Here is a 27,904-nt window from a genome sequence, read left to right on the forward strand (position 1 = left end):
TGCACCTTTACCTACCCCTTTTGGAAAAAAATGGCCTATAAAAACATATGCTAACACTCCCCAGGCTCGCCTGGTCTCATCTCTACAATATATGCATCCCTAACAGTAAAGCATCCCCTACTTTTCTCTCATATGTTTCTCAGTGAGAGCAGGACTTGGCATCAGAGATAGACCTGGCAGACTGAAGCAGGGCCTGGTCCGCCATAGCAAAATGCTCATTTAACACTGCCACCTTAGAGGCGGAGTATAAAGTACTCCTACTCTGGTACTGGGTGTCAGTGCGTATTGCTCGTGTCATCCCCGATCTTAGCGACCGCTTTTTTTGGGGCAGTGGCCATCACGGGGACGTTTTACACATGTGGTGGACTTGCCCGTGACTGATAGGGTTTTGGTCCTGAGTCTTTGGCCTGCTATACACCCTGTTTCACCTGCCTATCCGAAAGGATGCTAAATTGGCCCTGCTGAACGGCCTCTACCCGGGCCTCTATGCTCGTCAGCAGAAGTTGGCAACCTACCTATTTTTGTCTGTCGAGAGGACAATTGCCTATGCCTTAAGGAAGCCTATGGTTCCTTTTCAGGGCATTAGAGAGCGTATGACAGCTCTTATTCTCAATGAACAGTTGTGAAGCATTTTCAAGGAACTCTCATGCTAAATTTTTAAAGATTTGGGAACCTTGGCTCCAATACACCTTTCCCTTATTTCCTCCAGCTATCATTGGATGTCTGTGACTGACCCGCTTGACGATCCCGAGTCCATATACCTCTCGTGCCATCCTCTCTTTCTGTTTTATTTTCTTCTTCTTCCTCTCTATTTTGGGGCTCATGCCTCTCTTCCTCCTCTTTGTGTTAACATTGCACTCCCTGAGTGCGTATTTAAACTGCATTACTATCAGGGATTTAGCTGGTCCAGGTTTGAAATTGATACTCCTATGGATTTTCCTGGACCCCACCTCAACTTTCTAGACATGGCGCATAGCCACAGCCACTGTTTTCTTTCATTTGGTGGACTGTATATGAAGTTTGCCACTCAGTTTATATGCCTTTCTGTTATTCATTTAAAAATTTTACCAAAAAATATTTGTACCAAAAAGTAAGATTTTAATCAATATCTCAATGAACACAAGAACAAATTTAAAATTTTTGACAAAACTGAGTTTTATAGAACATTTGTTTAACTCATTACATGAAAGTAAGGTCAATAATATAACTTACATTACAAAATCTTCAGTTTTACTCAAATTAGTTGATGCAAAAATGAATACACCCCACAACAAAAACTACTACATCTAGTATTTTATATGACCTCCATGATTTGTCCCACACCTAGGGGACACCACCCGATATACAGTATATTCAGGTAAGTAATTCAGATATATTCAGGTAATCCTTGTGGTTCAGGTAAACCTGAACCACAGGGATTACCATTCAAAAGCCCATCTTCTACAATACTTCTTTTTCTAATAATTAGACTCACCTGTAGCTGAATTCTTGTTACGGGATGGGAAGACTTTGGGTGGAGAGTGACAGGTGAGTGGAGTTCTGCTCCGTAGTTGGCCCAATGGGATTTGGTAAGGCCTTTCCCCTCTGGAGATGTGCACTTCCCATCTGTAGATGGTGCCCATCTTGCCCCTCACGGTCCGCAGTGCTAGGACCCTGCAGCACTGGGGAGAGCAGGACAGGAAAGTTGATGGCGCATGCGCAATATGTATTTACGTCCACACCCACGGCACATGCTGGTTGAGTGGGATGCATATAATGGCCAACATTCCAGCTTGCATGCTGCTGGAGACAAACGGGGACACACGCAGACCATCAGAAACAAGGTAGGTTAGCCCTGTAATTGTTAGTCACATTCTGGACTGAGCTAAATGCTCAGTCTATACAATTAGATTATTATAATCTATTTGAGCGCACACACTAGGACATCTCTTTGCATAACTATTTTGTTTTATACTCTGGGTATACATTTCCTCCCTCTCCTTATCTATAGCTCAGTATCTGTGCGGTATATAATGTGGACTCTATATACAGCTTAACCCCAGTAAGTGCAATAACATTATCTGTGAGAAGTACTGAGTTTGCACTATGATATTAATATAGAATACTATTAACGGCTTTGCCTATATTGTTTTATAGTCTGGTCTTTGTCTGCCTCATTTGTCCACCTGCAGCTCTGCAGTAGATATAGCACTTTATATTTACTGAATAAACCTGTGATTACACTAAGTGATATTTCAGGGACACGAGCTAAGCATGTGGGATGGCTGGTACTAATACACACGTATATAAGTCTTAAAAATGTTATTGTTGAAATGAAAATGTTTTGTGTGTATTTTTTGTAATTATATGACACTCATGGTATATTCTTTATATTTCTTGCTCATCAGAAGGTTGAGACCCCAAGTAGATAGCATTCCCTGATGAAGCCCAAAAACAGGGCGAAACATGTCGGGATCCACGTCTATATCGCTATATAAAATATATGAACCATAACATATGGGTTATAATCACATGATTTTATGAATATGATGTTTTTGACCTTTGTTAATAAATATTGAAGATTTTAACTTCATTCTTTGGTATGGCTTTCATATTGCACCATCATAGTCCCATCAGTCTTTCTTCAGTATATAGTGAGTAGTTACGGGGTGGGAGGACTTTGGATGGAGAGTGATAGGAGAGTTGAGTTCTGCTTCGTAGTTGGCCCAATAGGACTTGGTGGAGCCTGTCCTGCAGTGTAAAGTTTTCAGTGTCTGTTATTTCCTGTGAAATACCTGGTGAGGTCCTGACACCCTTTCCTTCAATCAGCTCTCACATAGTGTATTAGAGCTGATACTGCAGCTCTCCATCCCCAACTCTGTACTCCTCACAGATGCAGAGGGATTTTATCACGTGTGCCCTTTTGAAGAGTTGTAGACAAGAGAAGACTGCAGAGAAACAAATACAACTTATGTATGATGATTTGTTTAATCTCTGTGTATCAAATGAAGCTATTCACTTCACTGGGTATACGAGAGTGTTTACAACTAATGTAATAATGTTTTATAATACCATTTAATAGGACAAATGCTTGCTTCTAGGGGGGTTAGGCAACCTCACAGGTAATAACTGGGAGGCAGGGTTAAAGCTATTTCATTTGGGTAGTTAGGATGCTGCCTTATAGCACTGTTTTAGATTTAACTTAGACTGTATCTCATAATGGTAAACATTCTTGGAAAATATGGCAGGACACTTTCCTGGGATAGATAGAACATATTCACTGCCCTGGGGTAGCTGAATCTAAGATAGTATCTAAGATATTATCATTATGGAAATGAAATAATTTTAAGTACAGATACAGGAAACAAGTAAAGTAGGGGTAGACAACCCATAGTTCAGAGGTCATAGTATGTAACAAAGAGTTCAGAGGTCAGGAGTAAGTAACACAGAACACAGTGGCCTGTAGTAAGTAACTCAGAGTTCAGGTATCAGTAGTATGCACAGCAGGTTGCAGGAGTGAGTAATATGTAATACACAGTGCAGAGGACATCAGAAGGAAACACAGTTCTGAGACGTGGAGTATCTAATACTCATCACCCAACAAGCAAAAATACTCCCTTACTCCAGTATAAATATCTATCCACCCTTCTCCCCAAGATAAAGCCACAGCAAAAATTATAACTCTCTCTTTAAAATTCACTCATCAGACCTCAGATGCAACTTTGCTTGGCAACATGAGGGAATATATTATATTATACATCAGAGCCAAAGAGGAGCCTCAGACTTCCCTAAGATCTGCAATGCCTAAGCCCCTGTACACACGGTCGGAGATTTCGACAACCAAATCCGTCGGATTTTGCCCGTCGGATTTTGTCCGTTGGATCTTGTCCGAAACTGTTGCATACACACGGTCGGACTAAGTTGTCGAAAAATCCGATCTTTCAGAAAGTGACGACGTAATTTCGTTACGATTGGACTACATTCAGACTAGTAGCCAATAGCTTTGATGTAGGAATTTGATCTGAGCATGCATGGCACTTGGTCCGATCAAAATTCTCTACACATGATCAGAGTATGTCCGATCGAACCAGTTGGTCGGGAAATATTTCCAACAAGTTGGAAATTTGGGTCCGACGGATATTCCGATGCATACCACACACAGTCGGATTATCCGACAACACGGTCCGATAGGACACATTCCGACGGATTCTCTGATTGTGTGTACAAGGCTTAATACCACTCTGATCCAAGGTTAAAAAAGGGACAAGGGAGTCAGGAGTTGGTAGCACTGAGGGGTCACGATCTACCTGTCACATGATCACGATTAACATGTAGATTGCAACTGACCAGTTGCTGACCCCCAAAGTAAGGGAAATCACCATGATCTACATGTAAATCACAACTGACCAGTTGCTGACCCCCCCCCAGTAAAGGAATCCGTACATTGCTAATGCTATTCAGAATCAGAGGCCTTTTCTGATATGCTTCTGGAGAATCTGAAGCCTACTGTCATGTATCTAGCCAGAGGTCTGAAGGGACAAGCATAACTACAAGTGCAATGCTACTATCAAAGAAGACAGAAAGCACAGGGGCACAGAATGGCACGAGTGCATGCGGTGAGACACTGAATCACTGGACTTTGGAAGTACAGGGGTGGGCAGCAGTTGACAGCTGAACATCAGGTCTTGAGGAGGCACAGAGTTAATAAACCAAGCCAGGTCAGCAACAGGCAAACATAGAAATAGTGGAGCACCAAGCGGATGCATGGTCACTAAGGAAGCCAGGGTGAGTGTCAGACAGGAAGATACAATACCCATAGTCAAGAGTCCAGGCAGAGAGGTTGATATAGTTATACATATTTCCATATGAGCCCTTTTTTTTTTGTCGGCTGATGTCATAGAGTCCCAACTCTAGCCATCTTGAATGGAGTGAGGAATGGTTAGAACATCTGACAATATTTTTATTGCTGTCTGTGTTTTTCAGTTTGAGTGACAACAGCTGCACTTATTTAATGCATGGGCGTTACAGAATTAGGAAATGGGGGGAAATCTCAAGTAAAACCCTAATAGGAATTTTATCTGTTCCCCACTTTATGTGGGGATTGGGCGAAAAAAAACCCATTGGCCATGGTTAGATATTACGTCTTCATGAACTAGTTGCAGAACTGGATTGTGAGGGCAAATGTTGTTCAAGACATACAGAAGTGGGTTTTGTAGTGACTGATAAACAATAGTAATTAAAGCTAATATTTAGGCATGGCCATTTTGACATACTGTATTTACGATGGTACAAGCTGTAAGAATTGCCATACCTAAGCTTCAGCTTTAAACACAGGTAATTTAGTCATGGACGAAATAGGAAATCCTCCATCTATCTATATTACCTTATGTTTTCATAGGGTTTATTTTGAAGATGTAGTGTTGAAAAGTAGAAAAATGAAATGCATCATGATAAGCAGTCTAATTGACTGAGTGTTGTGTGAACAATCCCATTAATAATTCATTATGCTACAGAAGTAACATCTTAGTTCCCTATTGAATATCTGCACAATAACAATAAATTCAGACTGAAGCCTAATAAAGCGTTATCCATTCAAGGTGTATTTGTTTTCTTAGAGCTGTGCACATAGTAAGAGGATCTCTGCCCGAAGCAGTAACATAAGAGGCACTCAGTAACCCAGTCCCTTTCAAATCCTCATTGAGATCAGCTCAACTGACACTTTTGCTCCTCCTGCCAGAATGTACTGCAGGGTGTGCAGGGTGTATTGCCACCATGTCAGGTTCATCATGTGTAATCTAACTGGCACATCAGCCAGCAGCGATGCGTGGTTATGTAACTTGTGTTTTGTGCCAAGCATGATGCTAATAAATTCAGGGAATGAATGGAGTTTGATAGACTTGGGTGAGAGTGGGGCAGCAAAGTGCCAGGCTGGTAAAGTTTTAATGATGTCATGTCTGTGTTCTGTTGGTAGAGGTTTCCAATGAAATATTCAGGGAACTGGAACACAATTCCTGGAAGAAGTGAAATTACAGCTGTTAATATGCCTTGTTATGAAAATAAAGTTTTTATGCTGTGAAATATATTGTATATAAAAGATGTCTACATTTACATATCTCTTAAAGTGGTTGCACCTAACACCTGCAAGACAAAGGCATAATGAGCTAGTATGTATAGCATTATGTAATAATCACCTGAGATCAAAGCCCTCGCTGCGGTGCCTGTATACTGCTCCGGCGGCCGACATCACTCCTGGGGGTTAATTCCGTGTATTGTGGCTCCGGCACTGTGATTGACCGTAGCCGCAATGACGTCACATGTGCGCAGTAACTGCACACTCACTGAAGCAATGGCACATACGTGCATACGTGCCATTGCTTCAGTTTGTGTCAGTGCGCATGTGCTGATGATGTCGGCACATGCAAATACAGGGGATATCTCCTAAACCAGGTTTAGGAGATATCCTGGGTAGCTACAGGTAAGCCTTATTATAGGCTTACCTGTAGCACAAAGTGGTCTGTAAGGTTTTACAACCACTTCAAGCCACATTTGGTTTGCCATCTATTCTTCAAACCAAACTCGAACACTTTAGCGGTGCAAAGCAATTTTTTTTTTTTTAATCAGAGTCCCCATATAGAAGTGAACCCCCCTCAGAGATCAACTGCTGGTCTCTAAGAGGGGTCGCTGAGTTATCTATTGGTTGGTCGGCATTAGATTAGCATTAGATCAGCAGTCAGCATCCCTCATTAGAGACACCCGTTAGCTTGCAGTGCTCTTATAACAGCACCCCCCCAGCCTCTTCTATAAGATTTTCTAACACCTTATTGGTGTTAGGGACTGCAATCAAGTAAGTGTGTGGGAGGCTGGGAGCCGGAGTTAGGGGACGAAGCTGGGGAAAATTCCATGTGTGCTGTGCAAAAGCATCTTTGGTTGCTAGGACAGTGGTCTAGCAATCGATGACTGCAAAGCAGATCATTCAGTCGGGGGGGGGGGGGGGGGGGTTGCAGTAGGCGCAAGCTGGGGAGAAAGCAGTGCAGAGAGCACATAAAACAGTAAGAGCAAGGTGAAGCTGGCAGGAATTCCCAAGGATACCCTACTAAGATCCCTTACTGCACTGGGACGCATTTAACCGACCGGACTGGAGGTACAATATTTTGTGTCCAGGTTTCAGGTGGACAGAAATCCGGACACACGTTGCCAAACCCAGACTGCCCGGGTAAAACTCATATAGGTGGCAACCCTGAGCCAAGTTCAAATATATGAAATTGGTTTTACATCTGAGCCAGCTCTACTTTGGACTGTCCAAGGCTTCCAATACTTATATGTCCTCCCCACTTTTGCCCATTATGGTCTACACCTCACTGGCATGTCCTTACCAGCAACAACAATGGGAGGAAACTGCAAAAATCTAAATCCATTCCATGACAGCAGGTGATAACTAGGGATGAGTTCAACTTGGACATTGGGTGTTCACCATTCTCCGAACAGTGAACATTATGGGGCATTCATGGAAAATTTGAGCGCCACGGAACGCCCCATAATGCACTGTGAGATGTCAGTATATTACTGTATGATGATTGGCCATAGAGTGCACCTGACCTACCAATCACAGCACGCTCTGTTAAGAGAGCCATAATTGGCCAAAGGCAGGGTTCCTTTGGCCAATCATGGCTCAGGTGGACGCCCACGCTCCACACTATATAAGGATGCTTACATGGTGGCCGTGTGTAGTGTTGTTGGCGTGGACAGAGAGATAGCTTGATTTATATTAAGCAGTCGGGTTATTCAGTTAGTGGCAGTGAATTTGATATATATATATATATATATATATATATATATATACAGTCAGCCTAATATATATATATATATATATATATATACCTAATTGATATAAAGAGAATGAGTGGCCTCACAGAACAATGTTAAATGTATAGAAGTTATATAAAATGTACCATCATCCACATTTACTTAGGCCGCGTACACACGCGCGGACTGTTGGCCCAACTTTGTCCGTCCAACAGTTTGAGCGAACAGTCTGCTCAAACTTAGCATGGACGGACATGGCCACACACGACGGACGAACAGTTTGCTGAAACCGTGCGCGATGACGTGAAGGGCACGTACGACGGGACGAAAAATACGACGTCCTATACACTGCAATGCAACCTTCCGACGTGGAAATCCTTTCTGAGCATGCGCGAGACTTAGTTGGCCGAACAAGCCTACACACGAGCGAACAGTCCGCTGAAACCTTGTTTCAGCGGACAGTTTTTCGGAATTTCCGTAAGACCTTGTTCGGCCAACTGTCCGCTGAAGCCCCACACACGAGCGGACTGTCCGCCCAAACACTGTTCAGCGGACAAGGTTGGGCGAACAGTCCGCGCGTGTGTACGCGGCCTTAGAATAGAAGTTTGGGAGTCTGGACCCCACCCTAGACTCGCCAAGGAAAGAAAGGCAGGCGGGCTATCTTGCTACAGTATGAAGAAATGCACATGAAATATATAAAACAAACATGAAAATTTACAAAATCTATTGATACAGAATACAAAACATCAAAAAATGCTAAAAGAACACACAGATGGCATGGTATTTCAACTAGTTTTGCGTGTTTGCTGCTTCATCAGGAAAACATATGTTGGTAAATAAAAGTACAGTAATATATAGAAATTTCATATAAGGGTGTTACAAAATCATACAATGGGGGAGAAGATAAAGGGGGTATTCCAAGTATATAGGGTTGCTTACCCATGCTTCGGTGTATGCAAGGCATATGACATAACCGGTAGAGCCTCCCACGGCGATTGGGAAGGATATGTATAAAAGTCACTAGGAAGCTAGCGTCTAGATAAAATGGTATAAAATATATTATCAGGCAATTGCCCAGTATCATTAAAAAGTGCCAATGCAAAGAAGGACAGAAGAAGAAGAAAATAATGATAGACAGTACAATGTGATTGAGAATAGAGAAAAAAAAGAGGGGTATAGAAAAGAGGGAAAAGAAATGAAAAGGGAAAAAGAAAAGAGAGACAGGAGGGGGAAGAAAAGAAAAGGGAGGGCGCGGGGAAGAAAAGGGGGAAAAAAGGAAAGGGGGGGGGGTGGAGGCAAAAAGAAAAAGGAAGGAAAAAAGGGGGAAGTAAATAGGAAAGAAAAAAGGAAGAAAGGAAAGGGGGGGGGGGGAGGGGGAAAGGCAATGAAAGAAAAAAGGGGGGGAGAAGGGTTAGAGAAACCAAGGGTGATGAATCAAAAAGAAGGAAGGACAGAGATGGGGGGAGGGGGAAATACAATGGGGGAGAAGATAAAGGGGGTATTCCAAGTATATAGGGCTGCTTACCCATGCTTCAGTGTATGCAAGGCATATGACATAACCGGTACAGCCTCCCATGGCGATTCGGAAGGATATGTATAAAAGTCACTAGGAAGCTAGCGTCTAGATAAAATGGTATAAAATGTATTATCAGGCAATTGCCCAGTATCATTAAAAAAGTGCCAATGCAAAGAAGGACAGAAGAAGAAGAAAATAATGATAGACAGTACAATGTGATTGAGAATAGAGAAAAAAAAGGGGGGGGGATAGAAAAGAGGGAAAAGAAATGAAAAGGGAAAAAGAAAAGAGAGACAGGAGGGGGAAGAAAATAAAAGGGAGGGGGGAGGAAGAAAAGGGGGAAAAAAGGAAAGGGGGGGGGGGGTGGAGGCAAAAAGAAAAAGGAAGGAAAAAAGGGAGGAAGGAAAATAGGAAGAAAAAAGGAAGAAAGGAAGGGGGGAGGAGAAAAGGGGGAAAAGGCAATGAAAGAAAAAAAGGGGGGAGAGAAGGGTTAGAGAAACCAAGGGTGATGAATCAAAAAGAGGGAAGGACAGAGATGGGGGAGGGGAAATAATGACATAAAGGGAAGAAAAGTGATGAAAAAATGTGAAACCCAATACCGAGGAAGAAGCTAATTGTATGCCAAAGATTGCGCATAAAAAATACTATACTATACTGTGTGAGCCAAAACACCAAATTGTGGAAGTGAGGGAAAACATCCAATCAAGGGGGGAAAAAGTGCATTGAAGAGAACCAAAGAGTGCTACCAAGCAGAGTGCAAGTGTAGAGAGGGTTTATCGTTACCTTGATAATATAGGTATTAGTATGAGGGGCCCGGAGATAAAAATCCTGCTTGAATCAGCATGGATATATATGAATCAAAGAATGAAGTGAACATGACACCGATTGCACAAAACATATGCAATATAGAGTATCATGGTACTAGGATGTAAGGTCCAGCGTCTATAAAAATAATAATAGAGTACATGTATTCAATATGATATAATAATAGTGCCTACCAAACCGCAGTCCTGACTCCTGATTTGCGGGAGTGCGGTCGAATAGCAGCCATATAATAAGTGATGTATATAAGGTTACTTGTAATGACAAATAGAGGCTCCCCCGGGACCCACGCCAGCTTGTGTGATCAGCGGGACATACTCGCTATAAATATTTTCAACCTCATGACATTTTGGCGGCACAGAAATCGGCATCGCACAGTGTCACAGGGTCAAGGGTCCCGAGGCGTGCGCGGGGATATCGCACGCGCCAGCGCAGAAGCCTCAAAGCCACTGGGCAGAGCCCAGGCAGCGCACGCACAAGTACATCACACGCGTTCCTGTGCATAGGCCTAAGGGCCCCTGAGCGAGGCCCAGACTGAGGAGTGGATAAGCAGCCAGACAAAGCGCCCCAAGTTGAGGGAGGCCATCCAGCCACCAGGGAACCTACCAATCGCCGCATAGGAACAACACCAATTGCAAACCACTGAAACAACGGGGGTGAAAAGAATCCCCTTGCATTAAATAACAATGCCAATACACATATAATGTGAATAAAGTATATATATATATATATATAGAAAGGCCAGTATGGTGGCCTGAAATTATGGGAGGAGCCCGGTGGAGTATATAACCAGCCCGTTCGCCTGTCTTCCTCGTCGGTTCCGGTGCGCGATATCTGATACGTCAGACATCAAGGGCCGACTATCCAGACCAGAGGCAGTGAGCCTGTTCGGGAGTTCCCGCGTTATTCGTTTCCGTCTTGACAACTCGTCTACCCGTACATCAGCGTCCGTGGGTTTCGCCGTCGGAGTGTCGTCGTACCCATCGAATTTGTCGTTTCACGTTGGGCCGGCTGTCGCAGGTTTGGCTTCGGCATCCCCTTTTCAGATATGTATTTCGATGTACCATCAACATTCCCTGTACTCTCGACCCGCTTGCTTCTTTTAAATCAAATGTTTTACTGTGGCCCTCGTGCGCATGTCACTGTTTTCTATTTTCGATGTAGTCGTTATCACTTTTCGACACGTTCGATTACGCCACGTCAGGCGATTCATTCGCAGGTACGGCATTCGAAACCATTCGTCTGCCCGAGCATTTCTATTAGTATCGGTCGAATCGTTCGACGAACAGCCGACTGCTTGTTACGACAAGGCAAACAGTCCGCACGTTTCGCTTTGTCTGCTCCAGTTCGAATATATGTCTCTTCATTCATGCAGTTATGTTATGTATCTTATTTTATCTCATGTCAAATCATTTCACTCCCAGTCATTTCTACCGTTTCAAATCATGTCTGTCACTAGTCGCGCTCCGGCGCGAATCTTGTCGCACCTCTGGTGCACCGATTCGCTTTGAAGTGCCCCAGGGTTCGGCCTCATTTCTGTACATGCTCCAGAGACTGAATCACTCGCAGGTTCACGCACGGTCCCTGATTCTCGTCTCTGTCATGGCATACCATTTCTGTCACTTATTACGCTCCAATTCGAATCCTGTCGCATCCCTCTATGCACCGATTCGTCCTGGTGTGCCCAGCTGCTACGCCTCATTTCGGTACATGCTCCAGAGACGGATTCTTTGTAACCTACAGTCCAGTCGTTGAATCCTGTCTCTGTCATGGGACATCATTTCTGTCACTCATTACACTCCAATTCAAATCCTGTCGCATTTTTTATGCACCGATTCGTTCTGGTGTGCCCAGCTGCTACGCCTCATTTCAGTACATGCTCCAGAGACGGGTTCTTTATTGCTACTATCAGTCCAGTCGCTGAATCTTGTCTCTGTCATGGGATATCATTTCTGTCACTTATTACGCTCCGATTCGAATCCTGTTGCGTTTATTTATGCACCGATTCGTCCCGGTGTGCCCAGCTGCTACGCCTCATTTCAGTACATGCTCCAGAGACGGATTCTTTGTTGTAACCATCAGTCCAGTCGTTGAATCTTGTCTCTGTCATGGCATATCATTTCTGTCACTTATTACGCGCCAATTCGAATCCTGTCGCATTCCTTCTGCACCGATTCGTTCTGGTGTGCCCAGCTGCTACGCCTCATTTCAGTACATGCTCCAAAGACAGGATTCATCTGTTTGGTTCATGGGCTCGTCCTCTGATTCTTGTCTTTGTCATGGGTTTTTTCATTTCATTTCACCTATCACGTTCCGGTACGAATAGTCACATCGGTGTACCAAATTCGTCTCGGCGTGCCCCAGGAATGGCCTCATTTCAGTACATGCTCCAGAATCCGTTTCGTGCTCGGTCGCAAGTTGTGGCATGGCGATCCGGATCTCTGTCATGGCAGGTTCTCTCATTTCACTGTCACATACCGCTTCCCGGCTTGGGTCCAGTTGATTCTTCAATGTTTGGATGCCTGCCGGGAGGCCTTGCTCCTCGGCCTCATTTCATTATAGATTGCCTTCAAAAGGGAAACACAGCTTCGTTTAGGCGTGTCTCGCTGTTTTCTCCACATACAAGCGCAGACTTCTTGCAATCGTTGCAAACACACATCCAAGCGTAGACTTCTTGCAATCGTTGCAAGCATGCATCCAGACATAGACTTCTCGCAATCGTTACAAGCACGCATTCGAGCATAGACCTCTTGCACTTATTACTAGCGCGCATTCGAGCATAGACCTCTTGCAATCGTTGCAAGCATGCATTCGGGCATAGACCTCTTGCAATCGCTGCAAGCACGCATTCGAGCATAGACCTCTCGCGGTCATTACAAGCACGCATTCGAGCATAGACCTCTTGCAATCGTTGCAAGCACGCATTCGGGCATAGACCTCTTGCAATCGCTGCAAGCACGCATTCGAGCATAGACCTCTCGCGGTCATTACAAGCACGCATTCGAGCATAGACCTCTTGCAAGCGTTGCGAGCACGCATTCGAGCATAGACCTTTTTGCATTCATTACAAGCACGCATTCGGGCATAGACCTCTTGCAATCGCTGCAAGCACGCATTCGAGCATAGACCTCTCGCGGTCATTACAAGCACGCATTCGAGCATAGACCTCTTGCAATCGTTGCAAGCACGCATTCGAGCATAGACCTTTTTTGCATTCATTACAAGCACGCATTCGGGCATAGACCTCTTGCAATCGCTGCAAGTACGCATTCGAGCATAGACCTCTCGCTGTCATTACAATTACGCATTCGAGCATAGACCTCTTGCAATCGTTGCATGCAGGCATTCGAGCATAGACCTCTGGCGATCATTGCAAGCACGCATTCGAGCATAGACCTCTTGCACTCATTACAAGCACGCATTCGAGCATAGTTCTCTTGCAATCATGGCAAGCACGCATTTGAGCATAGACCTCTTGCAATCGTTGCAAGCAGGTGTCCAGGCACAACTTGTTGCAATCATTGCTGGCAGGCACTTCTGGCTTGCTCAATAGATTGCTTTAGGGAAGACCTGGATACCTTCCTAAATGTACGTTGTATTACGGGGTACTTATATTTATAGGTATAGTTGATCCAGGGAAAAATCCGATTGCCTCTCGAGGGGTCAGGAAGGAATTTTCCCCGGCTGTAGCAAATTGGCCTATGCTCTGTTGGGGGTTTTTTGCCTTCCTCTGGATCAGCTGCGGGCGTAGAATTGGGTGTCGGGTTGTGTGATACCTTATTTATTTTGATTTGGTTGGACCGGATGGACTTCTGTCTTTTCCGGCCTGGCTACCCATGAAGCCTACCATAATTCCTTGCAGTCGTTGCAGGCACGAGTCCTGGCACAACTCCTTGCATTAGTTGCAGGCACGCATCCTAGCATAACATCTTGCAGTCATGGCAAGCACGCATCCTGGGTAACATCTTGCAATCATCGCAAGCACGCATCCAAACATGCATTCAAGCACAACTCCTGTAGTCTTCGCAGTGCACATGCGGTAACACGAATGGCTCACAGTCACTACGTATACATCTCCAGTGACAAACTCCCGGGCAATTGTCGCAAGCACATGTTTAAACACAACTTTTAGTCACGCCAAGGCTCGTGACTTAGCATAACTTCTTGCAATCATTCATTGGCAAGCACGTTCTCAGTGGCACACAAACTGGCTACACGTCATTTTCAGCAGCACTTAATTGGCCTCTCGTCTCCCGTGGCTTTCTTACAAACCATTCACTGTTGTCTGTCTATCCGTCTCTTCCTTAGGACAGTTGAGTTCTACTTCCGTCCGCACCAGGATCATGTTGACACACGCGACTGGCTTCTTCCTGTAGCACGCCCAGGCTATTTCTAGCCAGCGTTCAACATTTCTTATCCTTACAATGCTCGGAGAGCCATCTGTTGCTAAGGCCCATACAGCAAGATCCCCACTACAAGGCGTCCAGAGGCATCAGCCCATAGCCATCGGCCAATGCTCGCCCATTACAACTGCCATCTTTACGGACATATAATATCCTCGCATATTCCCCAGTTTAGTCATCCGAAAGACACCTACAGTCCCTTCACGGCATGTCGAGCGTCGCTATGCACATCATCCCTCAGGGGTCGCGCCTTTGTGTCACGCCTATTGGTCTTACTGTCCCTCTCACAGGATCCAGAGCAAGTCCTCAGCCGGGTTCCCGCGGCAATAGCAGTCCTTGCTATGCGGGAGGAATACCTATCGTCTGGGAATGACGTCTCCCTGTTCATTCCCTCCGTGTCTTCCCTTTCTCCCCAGGTGATGACCGACGCAGCGGCCTCCACGGGCTTGCGGCTGTTTTTTTGGCCACCTCTGGCTCGCAGCTCCCTGGCCTCCCCAGTTACTGGCAATTCCTGGCTGCGCCAAGGCGCCCTCTCTGTTGGTTATGTCCTTCCTACGTCGACTGGTCCAGCTCTTGTTGTTGTTTCAGTTCAACATCCATTCTTCCTTTATCCCCGGTAAAGTCAATCAGGCAGCGGACGCCCTCTCCCGCTTTTAACCTTGTCTCGTTTTCGTTCAGGTACCCGGAGCCGGACTAACATCAGCAGCTATCTCGGACTGGTCTCAACTGACCCTGGATTAGCCCCTCACCTCCTAGCGGCTACCCAACTCATTTGATCACTCCCTTTCCCGCAATACCCTCAAAGCCTATCAATCAGCCTGGAGGGCCTTTAACCAACTTCATCACGTATCACAGTACAGAGACGTCCCGTGTCAAGCAAGTCATAGCCTTCGTTGCCTACTGCCACTCGCAGTTGGCGTTATCCTTTAATACGATCCGGCTATACCTGACCGGTGTACAACATTTCACGTCCCTCCAGGACCCTACCGTACCCTTCCTATTTTACCACGCCGTTCGGGCTGTTATGCGCGGTATCCAGAAAGCGCCAGCCGATGGCCGGCACCAAAACGACTGCCTGTTACAGGAGACGTTTAGAAATATGTCAGATTTCCTGGCCACTTCACCTTTTCGGTCTCCACATTAGTGTCATTTACAAGCAGCCATACACCTGGCCTTCTACGGCTTCTTACGGCCAAGCGAGTTTTACTTGTTGTAGCCTCACAGCACGCATGCTGTGGGAGCACCACCTGGTCCGATACGAAGACCATTTCGTCTTACACTTAGCAGTCTCCAAGACGCAGCAGCTTGGCTCGGGTTCGGACATACACCTTTATAAGTCCAACAACCGCTGGTACCCGGTCGCCATTCTCACGCGCCTGTCGGCCCCTTTTTGGCTGATCAACCAGGAGTTAGTCCTCTTCTGCCATTTCTCACTAAACCTCTGAACGCTGCCCGGTGGAACGTGTCAGGATACTCCCGGGTATCCTTCACCTCTGTCCTACTCACATTGTCAAGAAGTTGGGCAGATGGAGGTCCACCTGTTTCGCCCGCTACATACCCATTCCGCAAGCGGAGATGACCCAGGCCTTTGTCGAGCTCACCCAGTAAACAAACTTGGATCAATAAAATGCAACCCCTACCTGAATGTTTTTGCCCCCTTATTTTGGTATACCGTACGTCAGACCAGGGCACACTTTCAGGTCCATTTCAAGTAAGCGAGTTTATGTTAACCTTGTTTGTCATCCTTAACCGTATCGGTCAGAGGGCTCCACACCATAAATAGAAAGGCCAGTATGGTGGCCTGAAATTATGGGAGGAGCCCGGTGGAGTATATAACCAGCCCGTTCGCCTGTCTTCCTCGTCGGTTCCGGTGCGCGATACCCACCCACCCATCCCCTTTTTCAGGGCATTTCTCAAAGCATCATACTCCTCATGAGAGTACTCATTTCACTCCATTCATATTCATTTCATTTATCACCCACTTTCTATCTAAGGTATGCCCCCTTATTTTGGTATACCGTACGTCAGACCAGGGCACACTTTCAGGTCCATTTCAAGTAAGCGAGTTTATGTTAACCTTGTTTGTCATCCTTAACCGTATCGGTCAGAGGGCTCCACACCATAAATATATATATATATATATATATATATATATATATATATATATCTACTAGACAGTTTTTACAGGCAATACATAATGTTAATAGAAGAAATTACCAAAACAAAGAGGATTAGATAATTCCTCAATGCTAATGGCCCATAAGTAAAGCAAACGGAGATGAATATAATGCATGGCTGGACTGGTAGTGAACAAGACAATACAGATTAACAAGAAATTTAAGTTACTGAATTTAAAATGACAGGATAAAGCAATAGTAAGAAAGAAAAGAGAGTATCCGACAAGGGAGAGAGCCAGTCACCAGGTTATTTATAGAAAGGGCTTAAAGGAATTGGCTTTGTTCAAGCCGGGTGGAACAGTGGCATTTAGCCTTTCTATCCAGAGAACTTCCCTTTGTAACCACGTCTTATCACAGTCTCCTCCCCTGACATCAGGGGGTACCACTTCCAATGCCAGGAACCCAACAGCTTTAGGGTCAAATTTATGGTACAAGCCAATATGGCGTCCAATAGTGGTAAGTTTACCATTGGTTAAATGATACACATGGTCACCGACTCTCTGTCTGAACTCCCTGATTGTCTTGCCGACATAAAGCGCTTTAGCCCTTGTACACACAGTCGGACATTCCGATGGACAATGTCCGATAGGACCGTGTTGTCGGATAATGCGACAGTGTGTGGGCTCCATCGGACTGTTTCCGTCGGAGTATCCGATGGACTAAGTTTTCCAGCTGGGCTATAAAATTTTCCGACAACATGATCCGATTGGACTTTGTCCGATCATGTGTACAGAATTCCGATCGGACAAAGTGCCACGTATGCTCAGATCAAATTTCTAGACCAAACGTACTCCTGTCCTAACGAAATAACATCATCACGTTAAGTACGATCGGATTTTCTGACAACTTTGTCCGACTGTGTGTATGCAACAGTTTTGGACAAAATCCGTCGGACAAAATCCGACGGATTTGGTTGTCGGAATGTCCGACCGTATGTACAAGGGCTTACAAGTACAAAGCATAAGATATATAATCCCAGTAGTGCCACAATGGGCAAACATGTGTGGAGTAAATATCTCTCCATTAGGAAGCTCAAAAGAAGTGCCTGTGAGTATCCATGGGCAAAGAGAACATTGGCCACATGGAAAGGTACCACTAGGTTTACGGGGGCCATTAATATCAGGTTTATAGTGGCTGCTGGTAAGTCTCTGAGAGATTTAGCCCTGCGAAAGACTAGTTCAGGTGTATCACGTACATGATGTTTAAGAATATGGTGATCAATGCTTTGTAATGATGTGCCTAAATTGCTCATGATGTGCAGAGTATTGAGTGATGATTTTACTGTATTGGTACTTGGGTTACGTGGATAGGGGTAAAGCAGAAAAGTTCTTGTATGGCCTGATGCCTTATTAAAGGCTCTTCTAAGGTTGGTCTTAGAATAGTCCCTCAGAAAGAGTCCTTCACGTAAGGCAGCTGACTGTGTATAAAAATCCTCCTCGCGTGCACAAGAGGTTTGGGGTGAGCACTTGTAGCGTGCAACAAAGTGTTGCCAGCTGTAAATTTGCGCTAAAGATTAGTCCCCGATTAGTCCCCAATGTCCCATTGGGGTTCTTGACAATCATGAAACATAAGTTCATGGCATTAATATTAATGGCCTCGACAAATTATTTTAATAGAGATGGTGAGCCAGTCCAGACCACAAACAAATCATTGATAAATCTGAACCAGCAGAGCATCGACTCTAGAAAAGATGAAAACTGATCATCAGAAAAGATATATCTCTTCCAGGCTCCAAGGTACAAGTTTGCGTATGATGGAGCACATGACCAGTGGCTTTGCTAGGGGGTGCGAGGGGTGCGGTCCACTACAGGGGTGACACCATCCCGAGGGTGGCAGAAGCCCTGGCTCCATTTTGCGTTTTCTTTCAGCCTGAAAACCCTCTTTCAGTGCGGGGGGTATGTACTGAGAGAGAACTATATTTGGTTGAAGGGGGGGCTGTACTGATGGAGGGCCGGTCTATACTTAGTGAAGGGGGTCTACTGAAGGAAGGGGGTCTGTACTAAGAGGTGACTATAGTTGGTGGAGGGGGGGTGACACCATGTTTTACCGCACCGGGTGACACCAACCCTAGTGACGCCACTGCACATGGCGTGTCCATTGACTCGACATCGATAGCCACGAGGAGGGAGTCGTGAGGGACCTGGATCCGCTCGATATGTCGAAGAAGGTCAGATGTATCAGGAATATATGATTGTAAACTTGACACATGGGGTAGTAAAAAGCTATCTACAAATTTACTAGCATTATCGGTCAAAGACCCAATGCCAGAAACAATGGGTCTTCCTGGTGGCTGGGAGAGATTCTTGTGTGTATTGGGCAATGTATAGAAAGAAGGAGTGCGTGGATGTTCGAGGACCAAATAATTAAGAGTATCTTTGTCGATCAGGCCCTGCCAAAAAGCCCCTGTACACAGTTCTCTAGATTCATTAACGAAACCCATAATACTGGTAAGTGGAATAGGTTGATACCAAGTAGGTTTGTCTAGTACCTCGTGGCACATTGTCTGATATTGGGTGTGTGTCATTATCACTAAATTGCCACCTTTGTCAGATGGCTTAATGACAATGTCACAGCGTTGTAAGCGTCAAAGAGCTCACTGTTGGTTATGGGTCAAATTTGGTGAAAATTCCTGCCAGTTGTTAGTCTTCAGATCTTTTATTGATTGTTAAAGGAAGGTCCAGATCGCTGGGCAAGTCATCAGATCGGGAAAATTGCGTGACTTAGGTTTGAATTTATTTGGAGTCTTAAAAGATGTAGGCAGAGGAGTACTAGATATGACGGTGGTATCAGAGGGGACAGCCATCGATTCTAACTGCGATTTCGATGCATCCCCTGTGGCACCTTCGTCATATAGAAGCATTAGATCACGTAAAGCATAAAATTCCTCCATTGTAAAATGTCTAGTACGTTCTGCAATTTCACACTCTAAATTAGTATTTTGACGATTTTGGTCAAATAGGAATTTTAAAGTTAAATTCCGTACAAATAAATAAAGGTCTTTGATGGTTTCGGTGATGCATATGGGGTCAAGAGGACAAAAACCTAAACCAAGATGTAAGACAGATAGCTCATATGAAGAGAGAGGGCATAATGCCAAATTTATCACAAATTTATCACATTCAAGTGTGATGAGTGGGAGTGCTTGGTAGGGGCGTGGAGGGAGATTTCCGAACAAACGTGTCTATTTTGGTTTGTTGGTGATTCCTTGGGTCCAGTGAAGTTAGATCTAAAAAATTGCTAAGAGTAGGTGATTTTCTGGGGTTACCAGAGATTGTCTCAAGGATCTTGGGAATGACATTGTGTAATGTAGAGGAGCCAGCACCTCCGGCCGATTGAGAAGGTGGCGGGGATGGATCCCCTGGTAAGTGCGCCGATTTGTGTTTGGAGGAAGTCTTTTTACCTTTACTAGATGCTGCGGGGGAAGTGCCACCACTGTAACGAGATATTTTACGTGTAGACTTAGAGATAGGGGAACCTGTGGAACGGGGACCTGTTAGGTGAGAAACAGATGATGAAAGAGAAGAGTCAAATTCTGATTGTTCAACAACTACATTTGATAGAGAAGTGTCAAGTAGGGCCACTCTCCTACCCCTCATTCTGCCTGACCATTTACATGCAAACCCTTCAGAAAAGTCGAGTTTATCTTTAACAAATTTAATCTGCTTGTTCTTAATGATTTCCTTAGTCATCTTTTCAAGGTGCTCTTTAACCTCCTTCCACTGATTAGGGAAGGAAGGGGAGTCCAATAGAGGCTGGTAATGTGTATTGAGTCTATCAATCTCACTGGCTAGTAAGATCATATCGGACTCATACTGGGTAATTAAGGTTTTCATAAGTTCTAGGCTGCAGTAAGTTAGTATTTTTTCCCAGGAAGATTTGAAAGAGGGAAAAGGGTCCTTGATGGTGGGAAATAACTGAATTCTTAACCCCAAGGGACAGGTCTCTTCCCTAATATATTGTTTAAAGTACTCCGTGTGCCAATGTAGATGTGATTTGCGTTTACGAAGGTTATACATACGATCAAGGAAAGTTTTGATCTCTTCATCAGATCTGGTGCTGCTAGTGAGGCAAGAAGTCTTTATTTGAGTCATGAACCAGGCCATGCCTAAGACATCCATATTGTGTCGTTTGCTTTAGAGCCAAATGTTGAATCTAGATAAATTTTAATTCAAAAATCAGTTTAATATAACATAAAAATAATAATACGAAGGAAAAAAGGAGAGACCGTCCCCAAACTTCATGAGAAGTGGGGAGTTGATATGAGTTGCGAGGTCCGAGCTACCAGGGGCGCGGTGGGGAGAGGCCTAGGGCCTCAATCGTCACGCCACTACCGGCAACCCCCACCAGACACCACACAAGGTGTATTATCCACCTAATTGATATAAAGAGAATGAGTGGCCTCACAGAACAATGTTAAATGTATAGAAGTTATATAACATGTACCATCATCTGAATTTACTTAGAATAGAAGTTTGAGAGTCCGGACCCCACCCTAGACTTGCCAAAGAAAGGAAGGCAGGCGGACTATCTTGGTACAGTATAAAGAAATGCACATGAAATATATAAAACCAACATTAACATTTACAAAATGTTATACAATACAAAAACAACAAAAAATGCTAAAAGAACACACAGATGGCATGGTATCTCAACTAGTTTTGCGGGTTTGCCACTTCATCAGGAAAAACATCTGTGGAATAAATAAAAGTACAGTAATATATAGAAATTTCATATAAAGGTGTTACAAAATCATGCAACGGGGGAAGATAAAGGGGATATTCCAAGTATATAGGGCTGCTTACCCATGCTTAAGTGTATGCAAGGCATATGACATAACCGGTAGAGCCTCCCACAGCGATTGGGATATGTATAAAAGTCACCAGGAACCTAGCGTCTGGATAAAATGGTATAAAATATATTATCATTGCCCAGAAAAGAAAAAGGAAGGAAAAATCCCCCCCCTTTTTTTTTCTCTATTCTCAATCACATTGTACTGTTGATCATTATTTTCTCCACTGTGTTCTATGTCCTTCTTTGCATTGGCACTTTTTTAATGACACTGAGCAATTGCCTGATAATATATTTTATACCATTTTATCCAGACGCTAGCTTCCTGGTGACTTTTATACATATCATTCCCAATCTACGTGGGAGGCTCTACCGGGTATGTCATATGCCTTGCATACACTGAAGCATAGGTAAGCAGCTCTATATACTCTCCCCCATTGTATGATTTTGTAACAACCTTATATGAAATTTCTATATATTACTGTACTTTTATTTATCTACAGATGTTTTTCCTGATAAAGCGGCAAACCCGTGAAACTAGTTGAAATACCATGCCATCTGCGTGTTCTTTTAGCATTTTTTGTTGTTTTTGTATTCTGTATCAATACATTTTGTAAATGTTCATGTTCGTTTTATATATTTCATGTGTATTTCTTCATACTGTACCGAGATAGTCCGCCTGCCTTCCTTTCCTTGGCAAGTCTAGGGTGGGGTCCAGACTCCCAAACTTCTATACACAGCCATTAATGTCTAAACCGCTGGCAACAGAAGTAAGTACACCCCTACGTAAAAATGTCCAAATTGGACCCAATTAGCCATTTTCCCTCCTCAGTGTCACGTGACTCATCAGTGTTACAAGGTCTCAGATGTCAATGGGGAGCAGGTGTGGTAAATTTGGTCTTATCGCTATCACTTTCTCATACTGGTCACTGGAAGTTCAACATGGCACCTAATGGCAAAGAAATCTACGAGGATCTGAAAAAAAGAATTGTTGCTCTACATAAAGATGGTCTAGGCTATAAGAAGATTGCCAAGACCCTGAAACTGAGCAGCAGCACGGTGTCCAAGACCATACAGCAGTTTAACAGGACAGGTTCCACTCAGAACAGGCTTCGCCATGGTTGACCCAAGAGATTGAATGCACGTGTTCCACGTCATATCCAGAGGTTGTCTTTGGGAAATAGACATATGAGTGCTGCCAGCATTGCTGCAGAGGTTGAAGGGGTGGGGGTCAGCCTGTCAGTGCTTAAACTATATGATGCACACTGCATCAAATTGGTCTGCATGGCTATCATCCTACAAGGAAGCCTCTTCTAAAGATGATGCACAAGAAATCCCACAGTTTCCCGAAGGCAAGCAGACTAAGGACATGGATTACTGGAACCATGTCCTGTGGTCTGATGAGACCAAGATAAACTTATTTGGAGGGTGTCAAGGGTGTGTGGTGGCAACCAGATGAGGAGTACATAGACAAGTGTGTCTTGCCTTCAGTCAAGCATGATGGTGGGAGTGTTATGATCTGGGGCTTGCATGAGTGCTGCCAGCACTGGGGAGCTACAGTTCATTGAGGGAATCATGAATGCCAACATGTACTGTGACATATTGAAGCAGAGCATGATTCCCTCCCTTCGAAGACTGGGCCCCAGGGCAGTATTTCAACATGCTAATGACCCCAAACACACCTCCAAGATGGCCACTGCCTTGCTAAAGAAGCAGAGGGTAAAGGTGATGGACTGGCTAAGCATGTCTCCAGACCTAAACCCTATTGAGCATCTGTGGGGCATCCTCAAACGGAAGGTGGAGGAGCGCAAGGTCTCTAACATCCATCAGTTAGTCATGATGTTGTCATGGAGGAGTGGAAGGGAACTCCAGTAGCAACCTGTGAAGCTCTGGTGAACTCCATGCCCAAGAGGGTTAAGGCAGTGCTGGAAAATAATGGTGGCCACACAAAATATTGACACTTTGGGCCCAATTTGGACATTTTCACTTAGGAGTGTACTCTCTTTTGTTGTCAGCGGTTTAGACATTAATGGCTGTGTGTTGAGTTATTTTGAGGGGACAGCAAATTTACACGGTTATACAAGCTGTACACTCACTACTTTACATTGTAGCAAAGTGTAATTTCTTCAGTGTTGTCACATGAAAAGATATAATAAAAAATGTACAAAAATGTGAGGGGTGTACTCACTTTTGTGAGATACTGTATATTGTGTGTATGTATGTATGTATGTATACTATATATATATATATATATATATATATATATATATATATATATATATATATATCACATTAATTTCATTTATTTCACTGTCTCCGAGTTTAAGTCCATCTAGCTTTGAACAACATTGGTTCATATGTGTGTATATATATTTGTTTTCATTACATTGTTTACTTACTTGAATATAAACAGCGAGAAACAGCGGCAATAGTGAATAAATAACTGATTACAATGCTGCATCAAAAATTAGTATAAACTAATAGAAACATGAAATAAACAAATGGGCTCAAAGAACTATGAACACACAGAATAACGTGAATATAATGATATTAATACACCATATATAAAGTGTCAGCAGTCCATATATATATATATATATATATATATATATATATATATATATATATATATATATATATATATATATATATATATATATATATATATATATATATATATATATATATATATATATATATATATATATATATATAAATATATCATGCAGTGATGAAAATATTCTATATAATGTTTCTCCAACACCGTGTCTTCTAGAATACAATGTGCTTAAATCTTCACAATCAAAAAGTGCTATTTTAAGTGACATATAAATATGCTCACCAGATATCTCCGGCCACAAAGTGACCACCAGGCATATAATGAAGGGAATCCTTTATATCAAATTTTTCCAAGCCACATGCAGTGTTGTGCCTTGGCCTATGGCGACAAGGCCCAGGCCCGTGGCAGCACTTTGTAGGGAGACGGCAAAAAAGCCCCCAGTCACGTTTTCCCAAGTCCCGGTTCCCACGGCCGCCTCCCACACACATACAGCGGGCAGTATCTGGCGACGACGATGACTGGCACCCCCCATAAGCAGTTGGTAATTGGCCAGACCGGTTGCATGTAATTTGACTGGTGCAATGCTCCGCCCACCCTTCTCCGTATGGCTTTCTACTTCACCAAATCTTCTGCTATAGGTGGATGAGAGAGAGAGAGGAGCATGAGGGGAACTGCCAGTCAGCGGCCAGGACAGAAGGTAAAATTGGTTGTGTTACTATTACTAATGTGCATGTGCCAAGCGCTCAATATGGAAATGAATATACTGATGGGCACTGATGAGCTGCACTGATATAGGCCCTGATAGGCGTCACGGATAGGCGTCATTGATATGGGCACTGATATGGGCACTTATAAGCTGCAGTGGTTTCCCTGATGAGGCCACACTGATGGGCACTGATGTGGATGCACTGATGGGCACTGATAAGACTGTACTGATGGGCACTGATACGACTGTACTGTTGGTCAATTATGACCTTCATTGTTGGGCACTGATTGGGCTGCATTGATGGACACTGATAGGCGGCAATGATGGTCACTAATAGGCAGCAACGGTTGCCCCCAATGAGGCCACATAGATGGGGGCTGATGAGGCTGCACTGATGGGCACTGATAAGGCTGTACTGATGAGCACTGATAGGATGCACTATCGGGCACTGATGTGGCAATCTTAAGCTGCACTGATAGGGCAACACTGATAAGGCAGCACTGATAGACACTGGTAGGCTTCAGTGATGACCACTGATGAGTCCACTTGGTACCCACTTTTAATCAACAGAGTGGAAGAGGTGGAGCTCTAAAAGGAAAAGGTGGAGCCTAAATAGGAATAGGTGTGGTTTACAGATAGGGCGGGCCTTAAACAGAAAAGGGTGTGGCCTTGAACCGAAGGGGAAGGCCATATTTTAATTAGGGGTATATGAGTTTAGTCAGGCCTAACACCACTGGGTGACCCCTAACCTAGACTACACAGTGATCCATCATGGGTTATACTAGTGAGGGAGGAACGTTCCAATTTCAATCTTTTAATATCTTTTATTTTTTTTTTGCAAAATAAATCACCATTATAGTTCCCTTTGTGTCACAGCAAAAAAATAAATATAAATTAGTGTAAAAGCTTTTTAAACATCTTACAAGAGCTCCAATTTAAAATGTCCCTGTACCTTTATGTACTGCATTATTGTGAAATTGGCCTGTAGTGCCACCTTCTGGTGAAAGCTGGTAGCAGAGCCCAAGCACTGAGATAGCATGACAGGCCCTAAGGCACTATTATGTTTCAGTGGTTGACCTTGGTCAAGTAATTGTAAGAGGGTTGTAGGGGTCTGAAGTAAATGTCAACATTTTCATTTATATTAGAAAATTCCTTTAATTAACTTTTGACGGAAGCATGTAAATCATGTCATATCTTGCAATAACATAGAATAAGAAAGATTCTTATGGTTAAGTAGTGTAGGAGAAAGCTTCATGAATTATTATGGTGCAACTCAATAGTTGTAAAGTGGTGCAAACTAAGTCAGTTTATGTATACTAGTAGGTAGTAGAAAATCTCATGTTTAATGCTAATCTTCAACTTGAAAAGCGCACCTATAACCCATATAAACTTTACTCCGCTTGACAAAATATTGGGTAAACTTTTTACATAAGATAGGCTTTGAATGCTATTAGATCAGGGGAAAACACGTTAAAGATGTTGGCAAAACACAGGAAGAGGTAACTGCAGTGGTGGGCCGTCCATAGGGGGTGCACAGGCGCCGCCCCCCATCCCCCCCCCCCCCCCCCCACTCAGCAATCACAAAAAAAATCTTTATATTTTTTAAAAAGGTCCCTTTAAAAAAAAATATTTGAAAAAAATGTTCTTTAATCGCTTCAGCCCCGGAAGATTTTACCCCCTTCCTGACCAGAGCACTTTTTGAGATTAGGCACTGCGTTGCTTTAACTGACAATTTCGTGGTCATGCGACGTTGTACCCAAACAAAATTGACATCCTTTTTTTCTCACAAATAGAACTTTCTTTTGGTGGTATTTAATCACCTCTGCGTTTTTTATTTTTTGTGCTATAAACAAAAAATAAGCTTAAATTTTGAAAAAAAATATATAAAAAAACGTTTTTTTTCCCTCAATTTAGGCGTATATTGATTGGTTTGCACAAAATTTATAGCGTCTACAAAATAGGGGATAGCTTTATGACATTTTTATTATTATTATTATTATTTTTTTACTTGTAATAGCGACGATCTGCGATTTTTATCGGGACTGTGACACTATGGCGGACACGTGGGACAATTTTGACACATTTTTGGGACCATTTACAATGCATTGATTACTGTAAAAATGTCACTGGCAGTGAGGGGTTAACCACTAGGGGGCGATCAAGGGGTTAATGTGTTTCCTAGTGTGTGTTCTAACTGAAGGAGGGAGGGGACTGTGTAGGGGAAGAGATAGATCGCTGTTCATACTCCGTATGAACAGACGATCTGTCACTTTTCCGTCAGAGAACCGGAAACTGTGTGTTTATACACACAGATCCCGGTTCTCTGTGTGCCCCAAGCGATCACGGGAGCCCGGCGGTGATCGCGACCGCTGGGCACTCGCACTGGCTCTGTGGGCAAGCAGAGGGCGCGCGTGCACCCCTAGTGGCCACAGGGTGAAGTGGCGTTACATAACTTCATTTCGCCCAGCAGAGCCATTCTGCCCCAGTACAACTGCGGCGCCTGGTCGGCAAGTGGTTAAGTGCACTGTGTTCGGACACTGGACACAGTGCCCGATGGGAAGTGCCACATCAATGCAATCAGGAGACTGCAGATGAGGCGCTTCATTTGCAGGCCTTTGACCTGCTTTGCGGGGCAATACTACAGGCAGGAGCTTTTTTGTTCAAGTGAAGGGAACCCGGAAGTGACATCGGCAGCTACGTGGAAAGCATGGGGCAAATGGAGCAGCCTGTAAGGTAAGTGAGGCTCAGGGCTGCATTAGACAGGGCACAGTGAGGCTGCATTCGATGGGGCACAGTAGCTATATTTGATATGTCACAGTGGCTGCGTTTGATGGCATAGTGGCAGCAATTGATGGGCACAGTGGCTGCGTTAGATGGTACAGTGGCTGCGTTTGATGGTACAGTGGCTGCATTTGACGGGCACAGTGGTGGCAATTAATGGGCACAGTGGATGCGTTTGGCGCAGTGGCTGTGTTTGATGGCACAGTGGTGGCAATTGATAGCACATTGGCTGTGTTTGATGAGCACAGCGGCTGCATTTGATGGGCACAGTGGCTGCTATTAATGGCACAGTGAGGCTGCAATGGTTTTTTTTTCAGAATTTTTCAGTTTGCGCCCCCCCCAAAAATTTAGAGCACCAGCCGCCACTGG

This window comes from Lithobates pipiens, unplaced genomic scaffold, assembly GCF_037356315.1.
Source record: "Lithobates pipiens isolate NorthernLeopardFrog02 unplaced genomic scaffold, aLitPip1_a1.2 Scaffold_22, whole genome shotgun sequence".
Taxonomy (NCBI): Eukaryota; Metazoa; Chordata; class Amphibia; order Anura; family Ranidae; genus Lithobates; species Lithobates pipiens.